Raw genomic sequence first — 24,804 nt, 5'->3', positions numbered from 1 at the left:
AACACCTGCACCCTTCTGGACACGCATTCTCTCCTTTTCACCGAGGACTCCGTCCTGCATCCGAGCCGGCGCGAGCGCACGGAGGACACAAGGCCGGCCCACAGACTGTCCCGCTCAGGCACCTGCAGGAAACCAGATCCCTGAATGCTCCAGAGTCCCGCTCTCACCAGGGGCCAGGAAACAAACCGACACCCACTGAGCAATTTCTTAGTGGAGGGAGGGGGCAGTAAATGGTGCTAGGCGGGGGTGTTAACCGTGCCAGCCTCCCGCGCCCAGGTACTCCTCTGGGCCAGAGATGATAGAATCGATCTGACGCAAGTCTCACTGGGGATGGATTTTTTTTTTCCCTCCCTCGGGGAAAGAAAGTAAACACGCGTAGGCAGCAGGAGCGTGCCGGGGCTGAGGAAGCTGCTCTGCTTGCTTCTCGCGGTGCCGAAGCCAGTGGTCCTGGGTGAGGCGGCGGAGGTGCGCGAAGGTGCCTCGTGGGCCTGGTGGAGTTGGAGCGGCGCGCAGGCGCACTGGAGTCTGCCCGCCGGCCGGCTCCGGGGTACAAAGAGAGTGCCGCCGAGAGTCGGGGTTCCTTGAGGTCTCGGGAGCCGCCTGGGGTTTCGCAGGCCTGAGCTGTGCCTCCGTCCCGCTCCGGGACGCAGCCACAGTCGTTTCCCACCCGGAGTCGGAGGCTTGTGGGTCTCCGACTTTCTCGCCTCTGCGGTAGCAGCGGGGCCCAGGTGCTTCCAGTACGTTTCGGGGTTTAATTCTGGCGCTTGCGAGCTGGGGCAGGCTCCGCCCTCCCCCGCCCCGCCCCGCCCCCTCCTCCGAGGTCCGGGAGCCGCGGGCGAGGAAAAGAGGGGCTGGCCGGGTGCCGCAGGTTGAGAGGAGCTACTGGAGGTGAGTGGAGATGAGGGCTGCGCTGCGCCCCCTTTCCCTTGCGGGTCAGCGCGGGGGCTCGGGTCTCCGACCCCTGCCCCGGGCCGGTCTCCGCGCTCAGCCAGGCCAGCTTGGCGCGCGCCGGTGGCGGAGGGCAGCCCCCGCGGGCTCCCGCTCGCCCGGTTACCTTGGCGGCCTCAGGACGGGCCTAGGGACGGGGTCCGAGAGGTTGCTGCGGCCCCGCGGTCCGCCGTCTTCGGTGCACTGCGGCGGCGGGGCTCGAGTGTTTGGAAGGGGAGCGCGGCGCGCGCGGCTTTGGGGCAGCGGGAAAGTCCGGGCCGGGCTGAGAGGCGGGAGGGTGCGGGCGTCTCTCAGGCCGGGACGCACGGCCCTTGGGTGTCCCCGGGTCCTTTATTAGCCCGGGTAGGCTGAGAGAGCTCTCCGAGGCGTCTCCCCTGGAAGTTTTCGGCTCCGCTCCTTAGGAGGGAGTGGCGGTCGACCCCTTTCTTCCTCGGTCGCGGAGCGGCAGGTGGCCTCGGGTCGCCCTCAGCCGACTCCGAGATGGCTCCGGCCAGGGTTGAAGGGGCCGGGCGGTGGGGGAGGAGTTCGGGAGCTCTGGGCCTCCGGGGCCATTCGAACCCGGCCGGGACAGCGTGGGCTTCTGGTGGTCGTGTCGAGGCAGGGTGCGAGCGCCCTTAAGCAGACTTGTTCCCTCAACGCCCCCCCCTCTTCCAAGCCCCTTCCATGCCCACGGTAGTCTCCTCCCCTTGACCATTCTTCTCCACCTGGGTCCGCGGGGAACTTTCAGAGGCAACTCTTCGCGGCGGGTCCTGCAAGTCAGCAAGAACTTGTGCTGCGCGGGGGTGACTTGACGAGGGCTTTGGCGAGTTAGCGTTAAAAACAATCTATGGCGTCCCCCAGCGCCCTCTCTCTGCACATCGTCTCTACGGAGGTTCGTCGAATTAATGAAACACTATATCAAGACGGGAGCCCTGAGACTAACAAGGAAGGTTAATCATCCAGATCTACAGTTGTGCACTTTCTTGCCCCAGCTTCATTCCATCCACCTCTGAGCTGGATGGAAATCAGGGCCAGTTTCCTTGTTTTTAATTCATGAGTGTATTCACCTTGCTTTTTAGGTGGTACTTAGCTGTCCATCTGCTAGTTGCTTCTTTCATCCAACTTTGTCTACAAAAAAGTTGGGCACTCCCACATGTTATTTATTTTAAAAGTTGAGATATGATAAATGTTCCATAAATTTACCCACTTAAAGAGTATAATTCGGTGTTTTTTTCTTTTTAGTATATTCACAGTTGTGCAGTCGTCCCTACTGTCTAATTCCAGTACATTTTCATCACCCCCAAAAGTAACCTAGTGCCCATTAAGCAGTTATTCCCCATTTCCCCTTCCCCCAGCCTCTCACTCCCTCATTATAAAGTGAAGCTTTCCCAAGATAGAAATTGAATGAGAAAACTGAGATTATTAACTTCGGCCCTTTTTCAGTTAGTAGATTTGGGGAAAGGTGCTGCTGCTGAGCAATGGAAGAAAAATTAAGAATGGGCTGTCCTCTGGTGAGAGTACAGTGTCTAAGAATGGAGGAGAAGCTGCCAGTAGAGGAATAATTGCCTCCTTTCAAAATACATAAGTTAGGGACTTCCCTGGTGGCACGCGGGTTAAGAAGCCGTCTGCCAATGCAGGGGACACGGGTTCGATGCTTAGTCCAGGAGGATCCCACATGCCGCAGAGCAGCTAAGCCCGTGTGCCACAACTACTGAGCCTGCGCTTTAGAGCCCGCGAGTGACAGCTACTGATCCCCACATGCAACTACTGAAGCCTGCACGCCTCGAGTCCGTGTTCCGCAACAAGAGAAGCCACAGCGATGAGAAGCCCCCGCTCGCTGCAACTAGAGAAAGCCCACACGCAGCGACGAAGATCCAACGCAACCAAAAAATAAATGAATAAATAAGTTAATTAATAATAAAAAAATACACAAGTTAGGAATGCATTTTATCCCTGTAGGTAGGGCACGCCAGTGCTTTGGGGCACTTTCAGCACTTTAGATTTGCCAAGTCCACGAATCATTCCAGTTGAGGTTCTGCCTCAGCAAATGCGAGTTCTATTTTGTGTATGTGTTTTGGGGGGAGGTGTTAGTTTTGTTTTAAAGTATCCACTGTCCCCAAAGAAAGAAACCACAGATAAATGGCCACTAGAATGGATACATTCAAGACTTGGGTTCATTTCATGAGTATCAGCACCTGCTCTCAAATAGCCCTATAAGCTACTGTGCTCATGCATTAACCCTTGGTCTGAGGTGGAGGAGGAGGATGGGAAAGGGTCTAGTTGGAGGAATTCAAGAAACTGGGGAAAGGAGTTGGAGAAAGGCTGAAAGGGGAGCACTTGTGGGAGCTGAGGTCTGTTAAAATGGAGAAGGGTGAGCAGATTCAGAAGCAGCAAAGGGGAATCTCAGAAATTTCAGACGCTTAAGCATTTTGTTGGACTATTTGTGCACGCTCTGAAGATCATGTTTTTGTTTTGTTTTGTTTTGTTTTGTTTTGCGGTACGCGGGCCTCTCACTGTTGTGGCCTCTCCCGTCGCGGAGCACAGGCTCCGGACGCGCAGGCTCAGCAGCCATGACTCACGGGCCCAGCCGCTCCGCGGCATGTGGGATCCTCCCGGACCGGGGCACGTGTCCCGTGTCCCCTGCATCGGCAGGCGGACTCTCAACCACTGCGCCACCAGGGAAGCCCTGAAAATCACGTTTTAGTGAGCAGAGCTGAAGCTATCCAAATTACACAACCACCACCGTGCTTCTCTTCTGCCCTCCAATCAGGTGAAGTCAAGTTGGTTTCAAATGTTACAGGATATTTTATGCCTGTTGCATGGGTGGCTTGGCTTATGCATCTTTTTAAAAAAAGTAATTTTAAAGTTGAACTATAACATACATATAAATCTTAAGTGTACAATTTGATGAATTTTCACAAAGTGAGCGTAAACTTATAACCAGCACTGAGATCAGGAAACAGAGCATTGCCTTGCCTTTTTCCAGTCACACTGTCTCCCCAGAGGCGACCACTGTCCCAACTATACGTTAGTTTTGCCTGTCTTCATGGTCTGTATACACATGGGATCATACAGTATGTTTTCGTGGGGGGTTTTGTTTTGTTTTCATTTTGGTTTTGGTATCTGGCTTCCTTTAGTCAAAATTATGTTTGTGATATTTAGCCGTGTTGTTGCATGTGGCTGTATTTCGCCCATTATCATTGCTGTCCAATGTTTCATTGTGTGACTGTGCCACAGTTTATCCATTCTAGAGTTGATGGGCATCTGAGTAGTTTCCGAATTTTGTCTGTGGGGAATAGTGTGACTGTGAACATTCTACTACATGGCTTGATACACAGTACACATTTGTATAGGGGATGTAGTCAGGAGTAGAATTGTGCTTAACTCCTCTCCTCCCTCTTTCCTCTCAAATAAAATTCAGTGAAAATTCCTCTAAGGTGAAGGCTGCTCCACCAACTTTCATTTAGAATAAACCAATATCAATGAACTTTAATAAATAATAATTACATTTCTATTTTATGCAAGGCCCTGGTGGGGGGAATTCAGAGACTAAGACCCTCATATGGTTCATAGCAGATGGGGAGATGTAAGGATACAGAATTGAATAGGAGGCAGAAGGATGGAAATATCTGATATAAATGGCTCATTGGAAATGTAGGGGAAATTAACACCGAGTAGAGAGATCTGGTTGATGTTTAGGGAGATTGTGCCTTGAAGAATGTGTTCAGGTGGGGGTTAGAGTAAAAGGCATTGCAGTTTAGGCCATGGCTTTTGAAGGAGCAAGAAAGTCCAGCAGTGCTTGACACATGATAGCATTGTCAGTCAGTCACATGCTTAGAGATCCAGGTGAATGGCAGTTTGAGATTGTGCCCTTCATCCAGTGGTTCGTGATTATGAACCAGCCTGGTGATCTCTGTGGAAATGTTGTAGCTCTGAATCCAGACTGGCTAGTTTGAATCTAGGTGCTGCTGCTTGCTGTGTGACCTTTCATATAGTTACTGAACCTCTCTGTGTCTCAACTCACCATCTATAAAAAGGGGATAATAAAAAGCACTCCCCTGACAGCGTTATTATGAGGATTAAATGAGTTAAAACACATAGAGAGCACGTTGAAGATTGCCTGGTACACAGTAAGTGCTAAACATGTTTGCTGTTGTTTCTTTAATTTATAATTGTTTAAATTTCTATAGTAATATTTGTACATAGTAAGAATAATGAAAATAACAAAGAAGGGTTTAAAATGAAAGCTAAAACCCATTACTCTTTTCTGATCCTAGCTCAACTATGTCTGTTTTTAGTACTTTTGGTGGTTATCATTGAACAAATTAACTTAAAATTGAGTGGCTTGAACAACCGTTTCATGGTATTATGTGTCCTGTGGGTCAAGGATTCAGGCAGGGCTTGGCCGCTTCTCCTCCTTGTGGTGTTGACTGAGGTCTCTCTATTGCACACACTTGGTGAATGGGCTGGTCTGGAGGGTCCAGGAAGGCTTTGCTTCCATGCCATGCGCCTTGGCAGGGTTGGCTGACAGACTGGGCTCAGCATTAACTGTTGACTGGAGTGCCTACACATGGCAGCTTCAGCATGTTGGCCCCAGGTAGTTGCTCTGCTTACATGGCCATCACCTTCCCCCAGGCATTAATCAGGGTCTGTAGAGAAACAGAAGAGTAGAATGTATATATGTTTATAGAAAGATTTATCATAAGGAATTGGCTTACACATTTGTGGAAGTCGGTGATTTCAAAGCCTGCAGCGTGGGCCAGCAGACTGGACACCCAGGAGAGCTGGTGTTACAGATGAAGACTAAAGGCAGTCTGCTGGAGAATTCCCCCTTGCTCCGGGAGGCCAATCTTTTTGCCCTATTCAGGCCTTCAGCTGATTGGATGAGGACCACATGTTATGGAGAGCAATCTGCTTTACCCAGAGTTCACCAATTAAAATGCTAATCTCATCCCAAAACACCCTCCAAGAGGACACACACAATTAACTTGAGCTATGAGTGCCTCAAGTGAAGGAGTTGGAAGCTTCTTGCCCTATTATGACCCAGCCTCAGAAGTTACATAACTTCCTTTTCACCAAGCTCTGTTGATTGGGTCAGTCACAAAGCCTGCTCAGACTCAAGGGGAGAGGACATAGACTGGCCACTTGGTGGGAAGAGTGTCAAAGCATGTGCAGCCTTCTTTTTAAACCTGCCACAATCTACACTTGTTTCACAAATTTGACAATAGCTCTTAACTCCCTGCTAAGGAAGAACTGGAATTTGTATTACCTCCCACCTCTCTTTTCTTCCTCTCCCCTTTGCCTCCCAATATTTATTAGATATCCTATTATTTTTATTTTATTAATTTTAGTTCTCTTTTCAGTTACCTTTATAATTGTTTTAAAATTAATTATTTATTTGGCTGCATTGGTTCTTCGTTGCTGCGCGCCGGCTTTCTCTAGTTGCGGCGAGTGGGGGCTACTCTTCGTTGCAGTGTGCAGGCTTCTCATTGCGGTAGCTTCTCTTGTTGTGGAGCACGGGCTCCAGACGCACAGGCTACAGTAGTTGCAGCCCCCGGGCTCATTAGCTGTGGCTCATGGGCTCTAGAGTGCAGGTTCCGTAGTTGTGGTGCACGGGCTTCATTGCTCCACAGCATGTGGGATCTTCCAGGACCAGGGCTTGAACCCATGTCCCCTGCATTGGCAGGCAGATTCTTATCTACTGCGCCACCAGGGAAGTCCCTACCTTTATAATTTTAAATAACATGTTCCACACTTGACAAGGCCGTGGCAGGTGGAACGCTCACATTTGTTGGAGTGTTTGTTTGTGTGTGTGTGTTTGGGAGGGGCAGTGAAGGAGAATAACAGAACTGTCTTCAATGGGGGACATCTGACAATGAGGCTCTTACTAAAACACTGCAGCCACTAGGCGTGTGAATTGCCTTGAGCATGTACTCTGTGTGAGCAGAGCAGGTGACATAATCCAGCAGTTTTTATTTTCTCTCTTTGGCTTCTAAACTCAGGTACTCGTTTGCCTTTTCCTTTCTTCAGCTTTGCATTTGAAGTATGAATGCTGGAAGCAAATGATATTCTCACTGATGAAGAAGCTTAAAACAGATATACTGTTGAGCTGGATATTTGTGCATGGATGTATACATCAGGAAAACCTGTCAGAAATAAGTATCCTTATGTTTCTTTTGTTACAGAAGCAATCAGTTAATTGGAGAGAGTTATATATTTCAGGAACCCTGTAGCTCTGTTTTAGGGTGTTTTTTTTCCTTTTTTAAAAAATTCATTTAGGGAACTCCCTGGTGGTCCAGTGGTAGGACTTGGCACTTTCACTGCTGGGGCCCGGGTCCAATCCCTGGTCAGGGAACTAAGATCCTGCAAGCCACTCGGCACAGCCAAAAAAAAAAAAAAAAAAAAAAAAATTCATTTAGTTAATGGAATTGACCAATGGGGCATAGTTTAAGTCTCAGGAGACATACTAATACATTTTTATAATTATCTAATCCCCTGAGAAGCACACAAGAACCTCTATTCTTGTTGGTTTACATTTATTGCATATTGCAGTTAAAACTCCTTTTGATAATTATTTTATCTAATTTTTGGCTTGATTAGAGGCAAGAATGTAAATTTGTTGATATTTGCATTACATTTTTGGCTACATTTGTTCAGATTTCTGTTGGTAATTCCGACTTGTTCACCCTTTGACCTTGGGGAAAATATGAAAAAATAATTAGGTAGAAATAGGTAGAAATCAAGCCTGAATTTATTCATCCTTCCTCCTTTCCTTCCTCTCCCTTCCTCTTCCCTTCTCCCTCTCTTTTGTATTATTCTTAACAGAACTGCTCTTTCCTCTAAAAAATACGTGTTTAAGAGTAGCCCTGGGGCTTCCCTGGTGGCGCAGTGGTTGAGAGTCCGCCTGCCGATGCAGGGGACACGGGTTCGTGCCCCGGTCCGGGAAGATCCCACATGCCGCGGAGCAGCTGGGCCCGTGAGCCATGGCCGCTGAGCCTGCGCGTCTGGAGCCTGTGCTCCGCAATGGGAGAGGCCACAGCAGTGAGAGGCCCGCGTACAGAAAAAAAAAAAAAAAAAAAGAGTAGCCCTTTTTAGGGGCTGGAATTGTCCCTATTATGTGATGTTATGACTCACTTTTCTATGAAATACTCCCTCATCTCCCTTCCCCAAAATAGAACCACAGACCCAAGCTGATCATCTTTGTATTATACCCCATTCCAGTCACTACTGTAGCCCAAAGGATATCCTTCTAATATCATTGATTACTTTTGTCAGATTTTTGAACTTTATAGAATCACAGAGTGTGTACTTTCTTGTGTCTGGCTTCTCTCACTCCATGTCCTATTTGTAAGATTGATCTGTCGTTGTTTTATGTGGCTATGGGTTGTTCATTTTCATTGCTTATTGTATTCCATTGTGTGAATATACTACTGTTTATCCATCCTACTGGAGATGTACATTGGGTTGTTTCCAGTTTTGGACCAATAGTGAACAGTGTTGTTATAAACAGTTTTGTGCATGTTTTCTCATGAACCTATGTATACATTTCTGTTGGATAAGTATCTAGGAGTGGAATTGCTGGGCCACACAGTTCACCTGTAGTAGGGACTGCCAGAATGGTTTTATTAATTTATGTTGCCAACAGTGGTATGTGAGTTCTAGTTGCTCTACATTCTTGTCAATGCTTGTTAGTGTCTGTTGTCTTATTTTAGCCATTCGCGTAAATGTGTGTTGTTGAATTCCCCAGATGACTAATGAAGATGAGTGCCTCAGAGAGCTCGTATTCTTTTTGTTTTATGGCACAGTGAGATAGGAAAGGTAGGCCAGTTAAAGAATTCATTGAGACTTTATATCAGTTTCTTAACTAGTCTAGCTTTTCTGTTTTTCCATGCTGTATAATTCATTTCTTGTGAGTTTTTTTTCTTTTAATTGGTGGGAGACGCATCTCAAGAGATTTACTACTAATAAAAGTTTAAAGAGTGGAAATTTGTGAATAAACTCTACTGGTTCTGAGAATTAAAGTATTCACTATATTTAAAGACTGAAATTTTGCTCATGCTGTCTTACTCTTTCAACTTTTCTAATTTGTTAAATCAATCTATTGATTTTTACTGTTCACTGTGAAATTTTTATAGGGGAATTTGCATGGGTCATGCTCTGTGTAGTTGGCCAGGAATTAGATTTCCACATGAAAATGTAAAAGAAGAGTTGAGTTCTTGGTGCATATTTTTTTTTAAGATTTATTTTATATATATATATATATTTATTTAATTTATTTTTGGCTGCGTCCGGTCTTAGTTGCAGCACGTGGGACCTTGGTTGAGGCATGCGGGATCTTTCACTGCAGCGCACGGGCTTCTCTGTAGTGGCATGCGGGTTTTCTCTTCTCTAGTTGTGGGGCGGGCTCCAGGGCGCATGGGCTCTGTAGTTTGCGGCACGTGGGGTCTAGTTGAGGTGCGCAAGCTCAGTAGTTGTGGCATGCAGGCTTAGTTGCCCTGCTGCATGTGGGATCTTAGTTCCCTGACCAGGGATTGAACCCACGTCCCCTGCATTGTGAGGCGGATTCCTTACCACTGGACCGCCAGAGAAGTCCCTTGGTGCATAATTTTTTAAAGGAAAAACAGGGGTTGTCCATACAGGGATAAGCTGGATATTGTGAAGCTTCAGTGTCCATGCTGAAAGTTTTTGCCATTTCTTAGAAAATGAAATAAGTAGTTTTGATGAAACTTAACATATGATTTGGTGGGCTTGAGTTTATTTTGATTTATTTTCTGTTGGCCTTTTGAAATTTATCCTTCTGCTTCTCTTTAGGGCACCTGTTTTATCTTCTCAATTGTTTCTTCTTAAGGATTGTATACTTCTTTAAGAATGCAACCTGGCTCTGTACTTCCTCAGTGAGTATGTTCTGTCTTCCCTTAAATATTTCTAGGGGTATTACTGACCAAGGGATAGACACTATTTAGACACTATTGGTCTTAAATACTTCTAAGGTATTTGTGGCTACTGTTTGGTTTCTTGGCGGCAAGATTAGATCCTGTGAGGCATAACCTGAAGGGTATTTGGAGAATCCAGGCTTCTGACCTTGAGGGCAGAATAAGACTTCTCTGTCTTCGGAGATGTCACCCTTTGCTCTCCTTTAGAATTATGACTCAGGAGTGGGAGGAGAGTTGGCTGAATCCTTATCATGGAGAGAAGGCTGGGAGAGAAATGATTGAGGTTTACTTACTACATCTCAGAATTTCTCAGCCCTGGCAGGGTTTCAGTCACAATTGGGAGAAGCAACTCAAATAGTTCACTGTGATGAAAGTTTGTGTATATTTAATTTTTTTTTAATGTTGAGAGAATTCAAGGCTAGTTCTCTAATGAAAGTCATATGAACTTACTTGTGTTCTGATATGTTTTTATTTGGGGGAGGTTGGAAAGGGGAGCAGTTGCAGCTGTCGACTGGGGTCTGATAATCGTTCACCATGTTGAGAATGACAGCCATGTGGGAGGGGGACACAGTGTGGAGACACTGCCTTGAGGAACACAAGGGGCTTTTTGTGGAGTGGCCAAGTGGGAGGGGAGTGACTAAGTTACACTTTGTAGGCATTCAACAGTATTTGTTGAATGAATGTGTATACTTTCATCAGTGGCATACTAAGGCTGCCAGATCTGCATGAGGGTTATCAGTTCATCAGTTTTTATAGTGGTTTAGGTGCCCACTGAATGGTAACCTATCCTGCAGGCGATCAGGAATTTCATGCTTCCATCAGTTGAAGTTTAAACATTTTGGTTGTAAAGAGATTTGTCCTAACAAGATTTGACCCCAGCTGCCAGGTGTGTATGTGAGTCAGGTGTTGATTCTTAGCAGTCTTCTTCACACACACCTTCTTCTGTATGTATGAACTTAGAGGCCTGAGAGTACTATAAGTTATCCTCCCCACATTCAGTAGACTCTTTTTTTTCCAGGAAAGTTTTAATCAATTTTAGGCTAATAGAGAAAGAGAACTGTTTCTTTCATTTGTTTATTATAAGCAACTTCAGGAAACAAAAGGCTACTCTTTGGAAACCAGGAAAAGCTAACTGGAAGGACTTGGTTTTCCTTTGGTGAAATCCCTTGTGCTCACATAGCTTTTTCACACCTTCTAGAGAACCAAAGTATCTCTCACTCAAAAATAGAGGGCTGCTATGTTTGGACTCATTTCTGCCTTTTGTTGGGAGTGGTGTGCCAGTGGTTCACCTGTCGAAGTCAAGAATGAGTAAGAAGTCCTTGAGGACTCTTAGCCAGCCTAGAAAGATTCAGTAAAGTACCTTTAGTACAATGGGAAAAAACTGTCACTTTCCTGCTCTTTTCACCTTTGCCAGTAAAAGGAGGAAATACTGCTTAAGGGCTTGAAGATTATATAGTTTATTAATCATTTTCTTGGGAACTTTCTCTTTCAAAGAGAAGGTGTTGTGAACCTCTGGCATCACATCCAAGTTGACCAAATCACCTGCTTATCAGTTGACCTCATTTGAGTCCTGACTTCAAGCTGTTCGTCACATGTCAATGTCTGTATTTTAGCCTAGGTCCCAGGTAGGGTTGTGAGTGCTGAATTCATGGAAACGGTATCATTCTAAGCATCTCCTTTTCTCTACTTGACCCTCAATGACCCAGGGCAGTTTTTCCTTTCCCATCTCTTCCCCATTTCCTAACCTTTATTTTTGGATGGGTTACATTGAAGGGACTTGATTCAGTAAGGGCAGTGGTTAGGAGCTTGGGCTGTAGGGTCTCAAGTCTACTGCTTCCTGCCAAGCATGTTTTTTGCTTTTGTTTGTTTGTTTGTTTTGCCTCTGTGTGTCTGAAAAGGAAGAGTAATATAATCATGCCATGGTGTTTACGTGTGTCTTGGTGTGGGGGGGAGGGAGGGAGAGAGAAGAGGGAGAAGAGAGGTAAGATAAAGGAAGGAACATTTAGGATATAGTATTTCCTGACTGTAAATCTCCCTGGCACCAAAAATCTCAAAAGAGCTCTCTTGTTTGCTTATGGCCGGAGAAGCAGAGAAAGCGCTGTGATCCCAGGTGGCACACAGTAGATCAAAGAAGAACCCTGGGAGCAAGTAAGAAGGCAGAGGCAGACTAAGGGACCTGGGTCCAGTAGGGAACCCCAACTGCATGTAGCGCCACCGCTCTTCTCCCTTCTCTGCATGCTCTTCCACAGTTCTGGCTGAGCAGAATAACCTCTCTCTGCTTGTAACATGGGGATAATGAGAGGTGCCACACAGAGGAGCTGTGAGGATCAATGAGGTAATAGACGTGTGAGCCCTACCCAAGCTTCCTTGAAATCTGACGGTTGGAGAAGCCTGTTGCACCTTCTGCTGCCCCAGGCCAAGGAAACTTTCACAGACTGTTGAGGATAATAGGAGATCTGGTAACTCTGGGGGGCTGTTGAGGTTGGGATATTTTTCTCGGGGGGTACTGGGATGGGGAGAAAAATGTTCTTGGTACCATAAGTTTGTGCTCTGAACATCTCTTCTGGGGAATACTCTGGGGAACTCTGGACCGTTGATTGTGCTGAGCTATGCTGGAAGCATGCTGTGGGACTTTTAAGGGCTGGTGGTGCAAACCATTCACCATTTATAACAATGTTTCCAGGGTATGATATGTAAATACCCTTGATAAACTGTGGGCATACTACCCGGTGAGTTGGTGATTCCTTGTAGCTGAAGTTTTGGGGGAAGTGAGGATAGTAACACTGTATTTATAGTACAGGGCCTATGCAAAGGCTGGGTCCCATTCAGTTAACTAGTCAACTTTTCTTAAATCAGTGTATTTGTAGACCCAGAGAGTTGGATCTGTTTCTCACAGCAACATGTACTATTTTGTCTGTTCTCATGTTCATTAAAATAAAGAACTTCCATTCAGCAGTACAAATTAAGAGTGCAAAGAAAGGCAAGTCACAAAGTAGAAGATATTTGTCATAACATATATCTAACAAGAAACTTGTCCAGAATATGTAAAGAACAGCTACAAATCAGTAAGAAAAACAAAAAATAATTTTTAAAATGAGCAAAAGGGCATTCAGTATCATCAGTCATCAGGAAAATGCAAATTAAAACTATTATAAAATACCAATACATACCTACCCAAATGGCTAATATTAAAAAAAAAAATCCTGATAACCAAATGGAGATATAGAAAAGCTCAAACTCTCATACACTGCTGATAGATATGTAAATTGGTTTAACTACTTTGGAAAGCTATTTGTACTTACCCATAAAACTTAACAAACTTACATCCTATGATTCAGTAATTATACTCCTAGATACCTATACCCAACAGGAATGAGTGCATATGCGCACCAGAAACATTTACAAGCATTTCCGTTTCTATAATGGAATAATAGAAACAATCCAAATATCTATGATGGAGTAAATGAATTGTGGTATGATTATGCAATGAAATACTACACAGCAGTAAAAACAAACTACTGGTACACAGAACATGATGAATCTCATTATATTGAGTAAAAGAATTCAGAAATAAGTGTATATATAGTATGATTTCATTTATATGAAACTCAAAAAGAGGTAAAAATACTTGATGGTGACAGAAGTCAGAATAGGACAGAAGTGGCACAGGGATGTATTTACTAGGAAGGGGCTTGGGGGCACTTCTGGGGCCTTGATGATGTTCTCTATCTTTGATCTAGGTGCTGGTGACTTGGATATGTTCATTTGTAAAAAAAAAAGATTCATCATGATATTTAAGATTTATGTACTTTACTGTATGTGTGTTTTTCTTTAATTTAAAAAGTTTATTAAGATCAAGCATTTAAAAATAAATAAGTCCCAAATTAAAACAAACTAATAAGGCTTATTGGCTGCATAAAAGAGAAGCTTATTTCAACTGGCTTAAACTAACATCAACAATAAGAAATTTGACCAAAACAAATAAACAAATGAAAAACAACCAACCCAATAAGGATTTGTTGGAAGGAAGGAATCCAGTGGAAACCCAAGGGCATGGTAGCCCAGCCAGTCTTCCTGGGAACTGGGGAGTTAGGACTGGAAGTTATGGTTTCTTTTGGACACTCAAGGTATCTTGTCTCTAGCATTTGCACCATTCTTTGGTGTTTCTCTACAGACCACCTTTCTCTGTTTCAGCTCACACGTGGTAGAAAATGGAAGCACAGTCCTTGCTTATCACGACCTCCCATTTCAAGCCTAAGTTTTTTGTACCATATGGTTATTAACTCTTTCTAGCCCTCTCTCATTCCCTGCTGATCAGCTTAGCCTATGCCTCCTTTTTCCCTCTTAGAATGGGAACCATTGTGTTGTTTCAGTCAGCTGTGGTCAGAGAGTCTGGGATCAAATAGAAAACACAGGGCTTCCCTGGTGGCACAGTGGTTGAGAGTCCGCCTGCCGATGCAGGGGACGCGGGTTCGTGTCCCGGTCCGGGAAGATCCCACATGCCGGCTGGGCCCGTGAGCCATGGCCGCTGAGCCTGCGTGTCCGGAGCCTGTGCTCCGCGACGGGAGAGGCCACAACAGTGAGAGGCCCACGTACCGCAAAAAAAAAAACAAAAAAACAAACACAGAGCAGCCAAGGCTAAGGATGGGTGGATTTTTCTAAAAAGGGCAATGTATGTGGGAAGAAAATGGTTGCCATCCTACCACATGTTCTGCAGAACATGCTTCCTCCATCTTTTCAAACCACTATTTGGAGCAGGGAAAAGAGTCCCCAGGAAATTCTTTCTTCCCGCCCAACCAAATCAGACTGTCATGGTCTGCCTCCAAACAGGATACCCCTGCAGCTTGGCCCTAATTTCTTGTGGAGCCTTCTCTACCACAAACTAGTCTTGCAGAAGGAGCTGTTGTTACCTTGTACTATTTTGCGATTATGGAATAATTTCCCAAATGCATGCTGATGTACACCTTCTGGGTGTAGCTTTGTATCAAATATTTTTCCTAACTTGATTTGAACTTAGCAATGCAGACAGCTTTTCTGATTATCTATTATGGGTTTGCTAACCCTAGAGGAGGGAACCGTGGGCCCCCAGATTTAGGACTTTTGAAGGCAGAGTATAGCACTATCTCTCTCCTAGTCCCTTGGATAAGCTGCAGATTGTCTGTAAACCTTGACTTAGTGTATGCCTGAGTGGAGTTCTTTAGAATTGCTCTTGACCTTCCCCTGGGCACCTTCTCACTCTGCCTTGTTTTCACTGTTCCCTCCTAATTAAACAGACTCTTACCACAGCCTCTGGATATGACAACCTGTCAGCTTAGTCTTAGTAAGTGTTCTGAGTTTCTCTGGACTTCTAGCTTGCCAAGACCTCATCGCAAATTTGCAAGAGGTGGTGTTGAATATTTTTCCTTCAGAAATTAAGTTTTTAAGTGAATTCATGTATGTTTTTTTATCAGAGTAGCTATGAGAGGAGTATTAACTTTGGGCATTGTTTTTCTTCACCTTCTAGGAAAAAATTTGAGAGATCTAATAATTTTCCTGAAGTTCTGTTCTAATTGATCATTTGAAAGACGTTTGCATCATCAGATCTTATACCTGGTGAGTTAAGAGTTCCAGGCAGGGACTAATACTAAAAGTTGAAAATGAACCTAACCTAGACTTTTAAAAGAATGATTTCTACATCCCATAAAATCTCAGGCAGTTACATTTCCTTGTTTTGCTAGGAGACTGTTATGCCAGTTAGATTTGTAACCTTGTTTCTTGTTTTATCCCCACATCAGTTAGAGATTAATGAATTACATGCCAGTGGAAGGGTGAGCTGTTGAACCTTATCTTCTTTGAACCTACTATTGTTCTCAACAAGGTCTTCTAAAAGTCAGTCAAACAAGTAACTTAAGTTTTCCCCTTCCCCCTAAAGCACATATTTATAAAAGTAAAAACTTTAATTAGAAAAAGGCAGATGTTATTTTCAGTTTATTATATTCTTATGCAGATGGTTAGCATGAAAATTCACCGGCACTAAGACCTACACATTCATCCACCCTTATTAGGCTGCTCTGGGTATTAATTATTCCATTGAGCATTGAAACATTTTTTGAAACAAAACATTGGCTTCATTTCTCAGCTTAGACTAGATGATGCTCAGTGGATTAAAACAACATATTTAACTTTTTGTTCACATTCCATGACAGCTATGGCTCTGCTCCAGGGGTCTTCTTTGCTCTAGATCCAGGCTGAATGAGCCACCCAGTCTGGGACAGAATCTCATGGGGGTAAGAAAGGGTAAGAAAGGAAATGACCAATCCATTCATGGCTATTACTGCTTCTGCTTATATGATACTTCCACTCACATCCAGTTTGTTGAAGCAAGTCACATGGCTAAGCCTACTAACAAAAGAGTAGGAAAGTATAATTAATACTTCCATCTGGAGACTCTATAAGTCACATGGTATATGAGGTAAAATCCTCTTATGGGGAGGGCGGCAAATAATTGAAACAACAACATAATCTACCATAGTGGAAAACTATTTAATTCAAAGAAGTTTAATGGCTTGTATGCTGATTCAGAAACAGCTTTCGGAATTGATTAAATCTGTATTTCAGGGTTTATTTTGGAAACGTTATGCTTCAGAAATCTGCCTAGATATGGAAAACAATGTCTAATTTTTGTACAGCACTGATTAATCTTTTATGAGCTGCAGAGCTGTACCCACAATTCGGTAACTTTCCACTCATGGTTTTTCAAGGGTCTAGATCTGTATTTTAATCAAGAAATGACTCTTCTTACTCTCTGGACTTTTATTTCTTGATTTTCCATGTGTTACTGCTATCTTATTGGTCATTGTCTTTTGTTTAATTGTCTGAATTTAATATGGTCTTGGCAGTCAATTAAAGGCAGATGGTACTGTCAAGAGAAGGGTAGAGATGGGGCCTTTTGGCAAAACTAAAATTTATCAGGGCCTAGTAAATATTCCCTGGTATTTTTCTTTCACAAGTGAAATTTCTGAGCTTTTGCTAATATTCTTACTGGGAAATTTCTGTCTTATCATTTAAAAAATACAAACTCAGAATCCTTTAAAGAAAGATGGCAGATTATAATTATACTTATCGAGAGATGTGGAACTTTAGTGTCTTGATTGGTTATTCACCATCTACATGGTGGAGAGATTCAGAACTCTGTCGGGGTGGGGGGAGCTTGGTCATTCCTACATGTTTACCCTCACACCCTTTGTATAAAGTTGGGGGCCATCTGTTTAGGCAAGAGAGTCTGGATAGTTTCTGTAATTTTTATGAGAATGCTGAGATTTGTTCTGCAAGTGGACCCTTGATTGGTGACATTGAATGTTGCAATCTAGGTTCTTCCTGAGCACTTGCCTGCCCCAGCTGTTAATGAAAACAGAGAAATAGTGCTCATTCATGAAATTCTAAAGGATCTTACACACCATTTCCATCAGAATATTGGGTACTTGGAATGTTGTACTTTCTTTAACTTCTATTTTCTTTTAAGGAATTAGATGTATGATGTCTTCAGCTTACATTGTTGAGGGACAGTAAAGAGTTTAAGAAAACCCACAGGAGGGGCTTCCCTGGTGGTGCCGTGGTTAAGAATCCGCCTGCCAATGCAGGGGACACGGGTTCGAGCCCTGGTCCAGGAAGATCCCACATGCCATGGAGCAACTAAGCCCGTGCGCCACAGTTACTGAGCCTGCGCTCTAGACCCCGCGAGCCACAACTACCGAAGCCCGCATGCCTAGAGCCCATGCTCCGCAACAAGAGAAGCCACTGCAGTGAGAAGCCTATGCACCACAACAAAGAGTGGCCCCCACTCGCCACAACTGGAGAAAGCCCGCGTACAGCAATGAAGACCCAATGCAGCCAAAAATAAATAAATTAATTTAAAACAAAAAGAAAACCCACAGGAAACTCTCACACATTGTGGTCCCTTTTATGTCTCTCAGCAGCCTTTTAAAAAAATTATTATTATTATTTTTAACATCTTTATTGGAGTATAATTGCTTTATCATGGTGTGTTAGTTCCTGCTGTATAACAAAGTGAATCAGCTATACACATACATATATCCCCATATCTCCTCTCTCTTGCGTTTCCCGCCCACTCTCCCTATCCCACCCCTGTAGGTGGTCACAAAGCACCAAGCTGATTTCCCTGTGCTATGTGGCTGCTTCCTACTAGCTGTCTGTTTTACATTTGGTAGTGTATATATGTCCATGCCACTCTCTCACTTCGTCCCAGCTTACCCTACCCCCCTCCCCATGTCCTCAAGTCCATTCTCAACGTCTCTGTCTTTATTCCTGTCCTGCCCCTAAGTTCTTCAGGACCTTTTTTTTTTTTTAGATTTCATATATATGTGTTAGCATACAGTATTTGTTTTTCTCTTTCTGACTTACTTCACTCTGTAGGACAGACTCTAGGTCCATCCACCTCACTACAAATAACTCAATTTTGTTTCTTTTTATGGCTGAGTAATATTCCATTGTATGTATGTGCCACATCTTCTTTATCCATTCATCTGTCGATGGACACTTAGGTTGCTTCCATGTCCTGGCTATTGTAAATAGAGCTGCAATGAACATTCTGGTACATGACTCTTTCTGAATTATGGTTTTCTCAGGGTATATGCCCAGTAGTGGGATTGCTGGGTCATATGGTAGTTCTATTTGTAGTTTTTTAAGGAACCTCCATACTGTTCTCCATAGTGGCTGTATCAATTTACATTCCCACCAACAGTGCGAGAGGGTTCCCTTTTCTCCATACCCTCTCCAGCATTTATTGTTTGTGGATTTTTTGATGATGGCCATTCTGACTGGTGTGAGGTGATACCTCATTGTAGTTTTGATTTGCGCTTCTCTAATGATTAGTGATGTTGAGCATCCTTTCATGTGTTTGTTGGCCATCTGTATATCTTCTTTGGAGAAATGTCTGTTTAGGTCTCCTGCCCATTTTTGGATTGGGTTGTTTGTTTTTCTGATATTGAGCTGCATGAGCTGCTTGTAACTTTTGGAGATTAATCCTTTGTCAGTTGCTTCATTTGCAAATATTTTCTTCCATTCTGAGGGTTGTCTTTTCGTCTTGTTTATGGTTTCCTTGGCTGTGCAAAAGCTTTGAAGTTTCATTAGGTCCCCATTGTTTATTTTTGTTTTTATTTCCATTACTTTAGGAGGTGGGTCAAAAAGGATCTTGCTGTGATTTATGTCATAGTGTTCTGCCTGTGTTTTCCTCTCAGAGTTTTATAGTGTCTGGCCTTACATTTAGGTCTTTAATCCATTTTGTGTATGGTGTTAGGGAGTGTTCTAATTTCATTCTTTTACATGTAGCTGTCCAGTTTTCCCAGCACCACTTATTGAAGAGGCTGTCTTTGCTCCATTGTATATTCTTGCCTCCTTTATAAAAAATAAGGTGACCATATGTGCGTGGGTTTATCTCTGGGCTTTCTGTCTTGTTCCATTGATCTATATTTCTGTTTTTGTGCCAGTACCATACTGTCTTGATTACTGTAGCTTTGTAGTATAGTCTGAAGTCTGGGAGCCTGATTCCTCCAGCTCTGTTTTTCTTTTTCTTTCTCAGGATTGCTTTGAGTATTCGGGGTCTTTTGTGTTTCCATACAGATTGTGAAATTTTTTGTTCTAGTTCTGTGAAAAATGCGGTTGGTAGTTTGATAGGGATTGCATTGAATCTGTAGATTGCTTTGGGTAATAGAGTCATTTTCACAGTGTTGGTTCTTCCAGTCCAAGAACATGGTATATCTTTCCATCTGTTTGTATCATCTGTAATTTCTTTCATCAGTGTCTTATAGTTTTCTGCATACAGGCCTTTTGTCTCCTTAGGTAGGTTTATTCCTAGGTGTGTTATTCATTTTGTTGCTATGGTAAATGGGAGTGTTTCCTTAATTTCACTTTCAGATTTTTCATCATTAGTGTATAGGAATGCAAGAGACTTCTGTGCATTAATTTTCTATCCTGCTACTTTACCGAATTCATTGATTGGCTCTAGTAGTTTTCTGGTAGCATCTTTAGGATTCTCTATGTATAGCATCATGTCGTCTGCAAACAGTGACAGTTTTACTTCTTCTTTTCCGATTTGGATTCCTTTTATTTCTTTTTATTCTCTGATTGCTGTGGCTAAAGCTTCCAAAACTATGTTGAATAATAGTGGTGAGAGTGGACAACCTTGTCTTTTTCCTGTTCTTAGAGGAAATGGTTTCAGTTTTTCACCATTGAGAACGATGTTGGCTGTGGGTTTGTCATATATAGCTTTTATTATGTTGAGGTAAGTTCCCTCTATGCCTACTTTCTAGAGGGTTTTTATCATAAATGGGTGTTTCCTTCTCTTGATAGATGGCAGAACCCCCAAACTGTGGCTGTCTCCACTCTCCTTTCTCTCACACTCCACCTCGAATCCATTAGCAAATCCTGTTGACCCTACCTTAGAAAAATATCCAGAATCTGTCACCTCTTCCTCCTTTCCCCCAACCCTCCCACACCTGGATTATTGAAGTAGCCTCATAACTGGTTTCCCTGCTTCTGCCCTTACAGTCCCTTCTCACCAGTGGTCCTTTAAAAACAAAAGTCAGATGTGACACTTCTCTGCTCAAACCGTCTCTTGGCTTCCTGTTTATATAAGAGGAGAAGTCTTTACAGTGAACCCCATGGCTTTCTTGACCTGGTTGGTCCCTTGTTAACTCTCTAATGTCCTCTCCTGTGCTTGCCTTGCTCCCGTGCTTGGCAGCACTGGCTCCTTGTTATTCCTCAAACGTGCCTGTGTGCTTCCTCTCAGGGTCTTTGCACGGACTGCTCTTCTTATCTCCATGCTTTCTCATGCTGTGTCCTTGCTCACATGTCACCATCTCCGTGCCTCAACTGTCTGTCCAATATTATAATCTGCTTTCTCTTGATCCCCTTTGCCCACCACATCCTTTTCTTTTCCCCATAACATAATAACATATGTAATTTACCTACTATGATTATTGTCCATCTACTCCAGTAGAGTATGGGCTTCTCCAGGGCACGGACCTTTATCTGGTTTGTTGGCTGATATATATCAAGCTCCTAGAACAGAGCCTGGAAAAGTAGAAGGCATTTAATAGATCTTTGTTGTTGAATAAACTACTGATGAGTATTTGCTGTGCCATTCAGAATCCTTCATAGGAGGAAGGGTATGTTTCAGTTCACTGTTAGAAAAACATTTACAGAGACTTCTCTGATGGTGCAGTGCTTAAGAATCCACCTGCCAGTGCAGGGGACACGGGTTTGATCCCTGGTCCAGGAAGATCCCACATGCCACAGAGCAACTAAGCCCGTGTGCCACAACTACTGAGCCTGCCTGCCACAACTACTGAAGCCCTCACGCCTAGAGCCTGTGCTCCACGACAAGAGAAGCCACCGCAATGAGAAGCTCATGCACAGCAATGAAGAGTAGCCCCCACTCGCCCCAGCTAGAGAAAGCCCGTGTGTGGCAACAAAGACCTACCTAACACAGCCCAAAATAAATGAATAAAATAAATTTATTTAAAAAGAAAAAAACATTTACAGTATTTCCCTGATAAAGTGGGACTTCTTTTCCTCAGTCATGAAAGTTGTCTACCTCATCGTATTTCCTTTTTTTATTTGCCATATGCGGGCCTCTCACTGTTGTGGCCTCTCCCGTTGCGGAGCACAGGCTCCGGACGCGCAGGCTCAGCGGCCATGGCTCACGGGCCCAGCCACTCTGCGGCATGTAGGATCTTCCCGGACCGGGGCACGAACCCGTGTCCCCTGCATCGGCAGGCGGACTCTTAACCACTGCGCCACCAGGAAAGCCCTGTATTTCCTTTTATGCTTTGGCTACCAGGATGCCAGGAACTAAGTTTCATGCTCAACTTTCATAGTGATTCTGTGTTTCAGTATGTAGGTAAAATAATATGGTCATTCCCTTCCTTTCCTGTCTCCCCAGCCTTCATTTGCTGAAAGGTTGCTCTGTCGTTCTTCTTGTTTGTTTTTAGACAAGGACTATGCCTTTTATTATTAGACCCTTCAAGTAACCTTTAGGAGTGAGTGGTGTATAAGAATTCACGGAGAAGTCACAGTTTGTCCAAGAGATTTGTTTGTCTTAGCTTATAGCTGGTTTTCTTTTGAACTTTCAGCTAGGTCAGCACCATTGTTTCATGTAGTATGCCACTTACTAGTTTGATCAGTGTTCTGAAACAGCAGCTTTGGATATGCCATCTCTCTGTAGGCTTTTATTTGAATTACAAGTACATTAATACTTGTAAACTATTGATACTATTGTCTACCTCTTAGGCTAGTCAATTCCAAATTCTTGCTTCTTAAACCCAAGGACCTTAATTTCTAACAGAATGGGCTTTGAAAAATTTCTTGCCACAGTTCAATAAAAGGAACTGTTGGCTAAAACCAGAAAGGATTAAATTAACGGGAGGATGTTCAGTCTGGACACATAACTAATGTCCTAGTGCATGCTTTTCAAATGGGAGTAGTTTTAGGGGGTATCCAAAGCCATAGGCCTAAATGTCTTCCTGGAACTTCAGTTTTGCTTGAAAGTTTTTGGAGAAAACCCTTTTCAGTTTGGGCAAGTTCTTTCACAAAGGTGCTTAGAAAAATCTGTGGAATCTCATTATTTATGAGTTGGCAAAATTTGAGTTAATGATTCTAATAAGTGGTGTACTTTAATTTAAGCAGGCATATGGTGATGTTAGTTAGCACTGTGACCTAGGAGAGTAAGCCTTAAAGGCTTGTGCCAGTTTCCCTGCTCCTGGGGCTGCTGCTTATGCATTAGAGCTGGAAATGGGGATTTCGCAGTGACTCCTTAGTAACCATGCAACTAGTTTTTTTTTAACAAATTGAACTTGTCCCTCAGAGGATAAGTAGTTTCAGTTTGTTTTAAAAATCTGGTTACCCAAAGCCATTGGTTCTACAGATCACCTCAGTTTCCTATTCAAGTTACTTTTAATCAAGTTCTGCATCCAAACCCACACAAATCCCTAACTTCACTTCTCATGAGAATGAGGTACTGGAAAACACAACAGTACTGGGAATTCTAATTTTAATGAGAAAACCTGACAAATGCCAAACCTTCAAGGACTTTGGCCATCCTGGCATTGTGTCTGAGGCGCTTCTCCTAATGAATGGGTCAGCCAGATGATGTCTGTGTCCCCAACCCTCAGGTAGGAGTTGGTGGGCAGTACCAGCACCAGTAACTTAAAAACCATAGAGTGTTCTTAGATGGTATTTGAAATATGGATTTTATTGTATTGGCAGTGCAGATTCGCCCATCATTGATTCTCATGTGTAAAAAACCTTGAATATCGGCTCTATGAAAAATGTTAACATTTTGTATGTATGTGTTTGTATACTTTAAAAAGTCGAATTGTTCTATAAGGCCTGTAAATGAAAATAGTACCTCTCTGCCCTACTTTCCTCTCCCTGATTCCTTTCCCTTAAAGGAAACTACTTAGAAATTTTTTTTTCTTCTAATGTTGTTGAGCCATAAGAAAATGCTGATATCTGACTGGCTTAGACTGTGAAAATGGCAGTATTTTGAGAAAAATATGCTTGTTCTGTCATTTCTTGATTTTTTAAAAATCAGACTTTGGATATTATTTCCTATCTTCATACTGTGGAAGATGAGACTATAAAACTTATAACTTCTCCCATACACTCTTTTCTAAAATCCTCCTAATGTAAATATAGTTTTTTTAAATTGGATTAATATATAACATTTAGATTATAGTGACTGTGAAAATCATTCATAGCTGAGGTGTGTAATTTAAATGACATTTCCTTCCTCATACACCTTTTTCTTTTTTTTTTTTTTGCGGTACGCGGGCCTCTCACTGTTGTGGCCTTTACCGTTGCGGAGCACAGGCTCCGGACGCGCAGGCTCAGCGGCCATGGCTCACGGGCCCAGCCAGTCCGCGGCATGTGGAATCCTCCCGGACTGGGGCACGAACCCGTGTCCCCTGCATCGGCAGGCAGACTCTCAACCACTGCGCCACCAGGGAAGCCCAATACACCTTTTTCTTACCCAGAGTTAAGAATTGTTTTTTTAGCTTTATGCACCTGTTACTGATTCACCCCAAATTGAAGCCTAACCTTCCTCTCTTTATGTTTAAAAACCTCAGGGTTGCTGTTTGATCCTTTCCTCCTGAAGACATCCCTTATGAAAGTGTGTCCATCACCCCAGAGATGCCCTTCATTTCTCTTTCCTGGATCCCGTGGTGTTTCCTTTCCTTGTGGTCTCTCTTGATCGCTTATCTTGGTGGAGGGCATTAGCCAGCAGCTTCTGAGAAAGAGTGCATGGGAGATATATTTTCTTGAGGTTTGGCGTGTCTAAGTTGTACCCCAGCCCCCCACTGCCATACTCTCTATAGTTTAGCTAAACATACAGTTCTAGGTTGGAAATCCTTTTTCTTCAGAACTTTGAAAATATTGCTTCCTAAAATTCCAGCCTTTTATGAAAGCTGGAACTTTTCCCCCTTCTCTTTGAAAGCTTTTAGTATCTTTTATTTGTCCCAAGTAGTCTAACTGATCTATTTTCATTGATTTTTCTGGACACAGAGTGGCCTGGCCTTCCCAGTGTAGAAACTTAATGTTTTTCACTTACTGGAAAATTTCTTGAATTATCTTTGATAATTTTCTTTTCTCTTGATTGAATCCCTGTTTTCAAATGTTGATCCTTCTGGAGCAATCCTCTGATTTTCTTACCATTTCCCCTTCTCCTTTCTAGGTCTTTGTCTCTTTTTTTCAATTTTGGGTTGAATTCTTCAGCTTTACTCACAACCCTTTTACTGCATTAAAAAGTAATTTTCATTTTGAATTATGGTTTTCTCAGGGTATATGCCCAGTAGTGGGATTGCTGGGTCATGTGGCAGCTCTACTTTTAGTTTTTTTTATTTTTATTTATTTTATTTCATTTATTTTTTTGCGGTACACGGGCCTC

The 24,804-nt window shown here is 43.3% G+C and overlaps 1 protein-coding gene across 3 annotated transcripts in view; it reads left to right on the top strand.

The window, feature by feature from the left end:
* The first annotated feature begins 809 nt into the window (after window positions 1-809).
* Window positions 810-24,804, top strand: part of KANK1 (KN motif and ankyrin repeat domains 1) — a 185,764-nt gene continuing 161,769 nt past the window's right edge. For 2 of the 3 annotated variants that reach the window (XM_029202444.1, XM_029202440.1), the window contains exon 1: window positions 810-888. The gene's annotated coding sequence lies outside the window, so the exon portion shown is untranslated. Of the gene's footprint in view, window positions 889-9,738; window positions 9,822-24,804 lie in introns of all 3 variants that reach the window. The other variant, XM_029202443.1, reaches the window with a different exon arrangement.

Source organism: Monodon monoceros, unplaced genomic scaffold (genome assembly GCF_005190385.1).
Source record: "Monodon monoceros isolate NGI ecotype Baffin Bay Population unplaced genomic scaffold, NGI_Narwhal_1 Super_Scaffold_5, whole genome shotgun sequence".
NCBI lineage: Eukaryota > Metazoa > Chordata > Mammalia > Artiodactyla > Monodontidae > Monodon > Monodon monoceros.
Note: the sequence above shows the minus strand (reverse complement) of the source record. Positions and strands in the feature narration are given on the sequence as shown.